Source organism: Doryrhamphus excisus, linkage group LG12 (assembly GCF_037039965.1).
Source record: "Doryrhamphus excisus strain RoL-2023G ecotype Guam linkage group LG12, RoL_Dexc_Guam_v1.1, whole genome shotgun sequence".
Classification (NCBI taxonomy): Eukaryota; Metazoa; Chordata; class Actinopteri; order Syngnathiformes; family Syngnathidae; genus Doryrhamphus; species Doryrhamphus excisus.
In genome coordinates, this window is record NC_136368.1 from 17,809 (window position 1) to 24,780 (window position 6,972).

The 6,972-nt window shown below is 44.8% G+C and overlaps 1 long non-coding RNA gene across 2 annotated transcripts; it reads right to left on the bottom strand.

Moving 5' to 3' along the window:
- Nucleotides 1-1,709: 1,709 nt before the first annotated feature.
- LOC144901522 (uncharacterized) lies at nucleotides 1,710-6,425 on the bottom strand. 2 transcript variants are annotated; one of them, XR_013629558.1, is made up of 3 exons: nucleotides 6,363-6,425; nucleotides 4,811-5,385; nucleotides 1,710-2,456 (listed from the first exon to the last, which is right to left on the bottom strand). It is a non-coding gene; the product is annotated as an uncharacterized LOC144901522 (long non-coding RNA). The 2 variants fall into 2 exon arrangements; XR_013629559.1 differs by lacking the exon at nucleotides 6,363-6,425 and adding an exon at nucleotides 5,949-5,998.
- Between the last annotated feature and the right edge of the window lie 547 nt (nucleotides 6,426-6,972).

The window sequence follows — 6,972 nt, forward strand, 5'->3', positions numbered from 1 at the left end:
GTAAGTAAACAGAATAGAAGACACACCAAAATACAACATTCATTGGTTAATACACAGTTAAAACAAGAGTAAAAGCGGGGCGGGGCACAGCAGTCAGATATAAAAAAAAAAGTTAGACATTAAAAACAGATTTAAAGTTTTGAGTTGTTTTTTGAAGGTGGGAAGGTCAGGTCAAGCACGGAGTCAATGGGGCAAAGAGTTCCAGAGGGTGGGGGCAGCGATGGAGAAGGCTCTGTCTCCCCAGGTTCGGAGCTTGGTTATTGTAATGATGCGGTGCTCAGAAGTAAGTTTTTTAGTCGCCATTAAAATAGACCGAATAAGGGAGAAGGGTCATGAGTGTGCTTTCTTTTCCGTTGTCACAACGATGCTCAAAGATAAAATCAGCGGCTTACACTCACCTAACAGATGCCTCGCCTCTGATGGCAACAGGTTCCAACACGAACTTAACACGCCATGCACCCGACGTAACCAGGACATCAAGGGATTTTCCTAACCCTAACCCCTAGCCCCTAGCCCCTAGCCCCTAGCCCCTAGCCCCTAGCCCCTAGCCCCTAGCCCCTAGCCCCTAGCCCCTAGCCCAGGGGTGGGCAAACTACGGCCCGGGGGCCACATGCGGCCCACCAAGTGTTTGAATCCGGCCCGCCAGTTGCTTTTTCAGTATTTCAACTTTTAACATACAAACTGGCAACATGTCTTATTTAGTCATTTTTTTTTTAAATGTAAAATTTAGTGACATAGTTTGATGTTTAAAGTGCTCCTGAAAAAAGCCACATGAGAACATACAGCTACAATTAGACAAATCATTCAAGGAAAATGTGTGTGTTAAATACATGTTCTGGCCCCCTGGACAATTTTGTTAACTCAATGCGGCCCACGAGTCAAAATATTTGCCCACCCCTGCCCTAGCCCCTAGCCCCTAGCCCTAGCCGGCCGTTAGGTGACCACTAGATGGCGGAATTTCCCAAGTACAGTAGCAGTAAGTTAAAGTGGCCACCAGATTGAGGCATAGGGTTAGGGTTAGCCTAATAATATGGTTAGCCTTACAGGGTAAGGGTTAGGACAAGGGTTAGGACAAGGGTTAGGACAAGGGTTAGGGCTAAGGTTAGGGCTAAGGTTAGGGCTGGGGCTAGGGCCCGAGCCCGAGCCCGAGCCCGAGCCCGAGCCCGAGCCCGAGCCCTAGCCCTAGCCCTAACCCCTAGCCCTACCCTAACCCCTAACTAGCCCCTAACTAGCCCCTAACTAGCCCCTAACTAGCCCCTACCCCTAACCTTAGCCCTAACCTTAGCCCTAACCTTAGCCCTAACCCTTGTCCTAACCCTTGTCCTAACCCTTGTCCTAACCCTTACCCTGTAAGGCTAACCATATTATTCCTAACCCTAACCCTAACCCTAACCCTAGCCCTAGCCTGGGAAATTCCGCCATCTAGTGGTCACTTAAAATTACTGCAACTATACTTGGGAATTTCCACCATCTAGTGGTCTTTTAAAATTACTGCAACTATACTTAAGAATTTCCATCTCGTGGTCACTTAAAACCACTGCAACTTTGCCTGGGAAATTCCGCCATCTAGTGGTCACTTAAAATTACTGCAACTTAACCTGGGAATTTTCGCCATCTGGTGGTCACTTAAAATTACTGCAACTTTACTATTGAATTTTCGCCATCTAGTGGTGTCTTTTAGGTACTGCTATTCTAGGGAAATTCCGCCATATAGTGGTCACTTGCATGCATTTAAAATACTATAAATACTATTATTGAGTGAATAAAGATAGACACAAATGGATTTAAAGGTCCAAAAAGTACACAAGTGGAGTGATTGTAACCCGGAAATACTGAAAAACATTCCTTATACAAAGTGTAACATTATTTGTAAGTACTTACAGGACTAAATTCTTGCAAAATAATACTTTCATTGTTGTCAGCAGATGCTCCACTCGTATAGACAAGTGTTACAGTTGGTTTAGCTTTAAATTTTTACAAAAAGTACAAGTGGTGATTAAGAAGAGAGTAGTTGTCAGAGCTGGGAAAACATGTAGGCCAATTATAATGACCTCCATGTGGCCGGCTAACATTGTACTGTAACAGCCAGAGCAACCTTTACAGCCAAAGCATTAGTCATGGCACTCGTGTATGAATTGCATATATTTTGTCATCTATTCATTTATCCTGTGTTATTGTGCTACATGTATGAAGGCCATCATGTCATTTACTTGAACAAGTCTTCCTACCTGTGAAGAACGTCTGCCAACACGGTTACATGAGTCCTTCCCCGGGGGCCGACAGACTGCTGATGGACGCAAAAGGTTGAAGCTCCAGAAAATGCCGTCTTGTGCGTGCAATAGGTGAAACTGTCCACTGGAGAACCTATGGCATCAGATGATGCTCCCATTTGGAGCTCATGTTGAGATGGATGCAGAGGGATCCCACGGGCTGTTAAGCGACAAGCGGCTTTTCATCTGTAACAGAAGTTGTAAGATTAGCTGCTATTCCTTTGCTGTAATGAAATACTCAGTTTTATAAAATTCATTCCAGCATTGAATACTTATAATAATAATAATACATTTTATTTGTATAGCGCTTTTCAAAATACTCACTTTACAGAAGAATGGAGTTGAATCAAGTAAGTAAACAGAATAGAAGACACACCAAAATACAACATTCATTGGTTAATACACAGTTAAAACAAGAGTAAAAGCGGGGCGGGGCACAGCAGTCAGATATAAAAAAAAAAAGTTAGACATTAAAAACAGATTTAAAGTTTTGAGTTGTTTTTTGAAGGTGGGAAGGTCAGGTCAAGCACGGAGTCAATGGGGCAAAGAGTTCCAGAGGGTGGGGGCAGCGATGGAGAAGGCTCTGTCTCCCCAGGTTCGGAGCTTGGTTATTGTAATGATGCGGTGCTCAGAAGTAAGTTTTTTAGTCGCCATTAAAATAGACCGAATAAGGGAGAAGGGTCATGAGTGTGCTTTCTTTTCCGTTGTCACAATGATGCTCAAAGATAAAATCAGCGGCTTACACTCACCTAACAGATGCCTCGCCTCTGATGGCAACAGGTTCCAACACGAACTTAACACGCCATGCACCCGACGTAACCAGGACATCAAGGGATTTTCCTAACCCTAACCCTTAGCCCTTAGCCCCTAGCCCCTAGCCCCTAGCCCCTAGCCCCTAGCCCCTAGCCCCTAGCCCCTAGCCCCTAGCCCCTAGCCCCTAGCCCCTAGCCCCTAGCCCCTAGCCCCTAGCCCCTAGCCCCTAGCCCCTAGCCCCTAGCCCCTAGCCCAGGGGTGGGCAAACTACGGCCCGGGGGCCACATGCGGCCCACCAAGTGTTTGAATCCGGCCCGCCAGTTGCTTTTTCAGTATTTCAACTTTTAACATACAAACTGGCAACATGTCTTATTTAGTCATTTTTTTTTTAAATGTAAAATTTAGTGACATAGTTTGATGTTTAAAGTGCTCCTGAAAAAAGCCACATGAGAACATACAGCTACAATTAGACAAATCATTCAAGGAAAATGTGTGTGTTAAATACATGTTCTGGCCCCCTGGACAATTTTGTTAACTCAATGCGGCCCACGAGTCAAAATATTTGCCCACCCCTGCCCTAGCCCCTAGCCCCTAGCCCTAGCCGGCCGTTAGGTGACCACTAGATGGCGGAATTTCCCAAGTAGAGTAGCAGTAAGTTAAAGTGGCCACCAGATTGAGGCATAGGGTTAGGGTTAGCCTAATAATATGGTTAGCCTTACAGGGTAAGGGTTAGGACAAGGGTTAGGACAAGGGTTAGGACAAGGGTTAGGACAAGGGTTAGGACAAGGGTTAGGGCTAAGGTTAGGGCTAAGGTTAGGGCTAAGGTTAGGGCTGGGGCTAGGGCTGGGGCTAGGGCCCGAGCCCGAGCCCGAGCCCGAGCCCTAGCCCTAGCCCTAGCCCTAGCCCTAGCCCTAACCCTAACCCCTAACTAGCCCCTAACTAACCCCTAGCCCCTACCCCTAACCCTTGTCCTAACCCTTGTCCTAACCCTTGTCCTAACCCTTGTCCTAACCCTTGTCCTAACCCTTGTCCTAACCCTTGTCCTAACCCTTGTCCTAACCCTTGTCCTAACCCTTGTCCTAACCCTTGTCCTAACCCTTGTCCTAACCCTTGTCCTAACCCTTGTCCTAACCCTTGTCCTAACCCTTGTCCTAACCCTTACCCTGTAAGGCTAACCATATTATTCCTAACCCTAACCCGAACCCTAACCCTAACCCTAACCCTAGCCCTAGCCCTAGCCCTAGCCCTAGCCCTAGCCCTAGCCCTAGCCCTAGCCCTAGCCCTAGCCCTAGCCCTAGCCCTAGCCCTAACCTGGGAAATTCCGCCATCTAGTGGTCACTTAAAATTACTGCAACTATACTTGGGAATTTCCACCATCTAGTGGTCTTTTAAAATTACTGCAACTATACTTAAGAATTTCCATCTCGTGGTCACTTAAAACCACTGCAACTTTGCCTGGGAAATTCCGCCATCTAGTGGTCACTTAAAATTACTGCAACTTAACCTGGGAATTTTCGCCATCTGGTGGTCACTTAAAATTACTGCAACTTTACTATTGAATTTTCGCCATCTAGTGGTGTCTTTTAGGTACTGCTATTCTAGGGAAATTCCGCCATATAGTGGTCACTTGCATGCATTTAAAATACTATAAATACTATTATTGAGTGAATAAAGATAGACACAAATGGATTTAAAGGTCCAAAAAGTACACAAGTGGAGTGATTGTAACCCGGAAATACTGAAAAACATTCCTTATACAAAGTGTAACATTATTTGTAAGTACTTACAGGACTAAATTCTTGCAAAATAATACTTTCATTGTTGTCAGCAGATGCTCCACTCGTATAGACAAGTGTTACAGTTGGTTTAGCTTTAAATTTTTACAAAAAGTACAAGTGGTGATTAAGAAGAGAGTAGTTGTCAGAGCTGGGAAAACATGTAGGCCAATTATAATGACCTCCATGTGGCCGGCTAACATTGTACTGTAACAGCCAGAGCAACCTTTACAGCCAAAGCATTAGTCATGGCACTCGTGTATGAATTGCATATATTTTGTCATCTATTCATTTATCCTGTGTTATTGTGCTACATGTATGAAGGCCATCATGTCATTTACTTGAACAAGTCTTCCTACCTGTGAAGAACGTCTGCCAACACGGTTACATGAGTCCTTCCCCGGGGGCCGACAGACTGCTGATGGACGCAAAAGGTTGAAGCTCCAGAAAATGCCGTCTTGTGCGTGCAATAGGTGAAACTGTCCACTGGAGAACCTATGGCATCAGATGATGCTCCCATTTGGAGCTCATGTTGAGATGGATGCAGAGGGATCCCACGGGCTGTTAAGCGACAAGCGGCTTTTCATCTGTAACAGAAGTTGTAAGATTAGCTGCTATTCCTTTGCTGTAATGAAATACTCAGTTTTATAAAATTCATTCCTGCATTGAATACTTATAATAATAATAATACATTTTATTTGTATAGCGCTTTTCAAAATACTCACTTTACAGAAGAATGGAGTTGAATCAAGTAAGTAAACAGAATAGAAGACACACCAAAATACAACATTCATTGGTTAATACACAGTTAAAACAAGAGTAAAAGCGGGGCGGGGCACAGCAGTCAGATATAAAAAAAAAAAGTTAGACATTAAAAACAGATTTAAAGTTTTGAGTTGTTTTTTGAAGGTGGGAAGGTCAGGTCAAGCACGGAGTCAATGGGGCAAAGAGTTCCAGAGGGTGGGGGCAGCGATGGAGAAGGCTCTGTCTCCCCAGGTTCGGAGCTTGGTTATTGTAATGATGCGGTGCTCAGAAGTAAGTTTTTTAGTCGCCATTAAAATAGACCGAATAAGGGAGAAGGGTCATGAGTGTGCTTTCTTTTCCGTTGTCACAATGATGCTCAAAGATAAAATCAGCGGCTTACACTCACCTAACAGATGCCTCGCCTCTGATGGCAACAGGTTCCAACACGAACTTAACATGCCATGCACCCGACGTAACCAGGACATCAAGGGATTTTCACATCAACCCAAATATTTCTAAATAAACCACTTTTAGCTTCAGTTGTCATTGACTATGACGAGGGTAGAGAACCATACTTTTAAAATGTCGGTGTACATTTGTCCCAAAGTCGTTCGCATTATGTTATGGATTGCAAATGAACCGGTTGAAACAATTGCTTCCGTCATTTCGAGCATTCTGCGCGCCAATTATGTCCACAAAATGGCGACCTCGGCTTCAGCTCGTCAACTTCGACATCGTTTATATACTGTATATTGTCCTACTGTCGGAGCGAAACGCCACTATTCGTGCTTCAACGTGACTTAAAACTTTAAATACCGACCTTGTAGCATTGCTTGTGCGGCGTCAGACTTAAATGGCAACTCCGGTGTTCTCCGTCAGGGTGACTTGATACCAAATGAAATTGGCGTCAATGAAAACAATGCTGTTGCAAGACAAACCGTTTACTTCGGCACTTCTTCACGGTCGTGGCGGTGTTAACTGTCAGTATTTTCAGCCCCAAACCGTGGTAAGGGGCGGCCTGACTTCGCCTGCTGCTTTCGGTCAACTTTCTTTTTCGACTACGCAGCAACGAGAGAAAAGCGCGCGCACACACGAGATCCCCGCACTTCCTGGTTCACGCTCAACCCGCCCCACATAGCTGGCCAACCACATGCCTGCAACAGCGTTGGAAACTTCAAAAAATTAAGCAATACACATGTAATATATTCTCAAGCATTTTCAATAAAGAGTTTCAACAATCACGTCTATTAGTTTTACAAACAGTAGACGGCATTCCCTCTAGAATACTTCAGCTTGGCTGCCAACAAATTGACACAGCCTAATTGGGATCGTCGGCGCCATGTTCGGGACGAAACCAGGAAGTGCAAACAGGAAGTTACAGCGCGGATGTGACGTCGTGTTTCACAATGATTTTACACACTATAACAAGA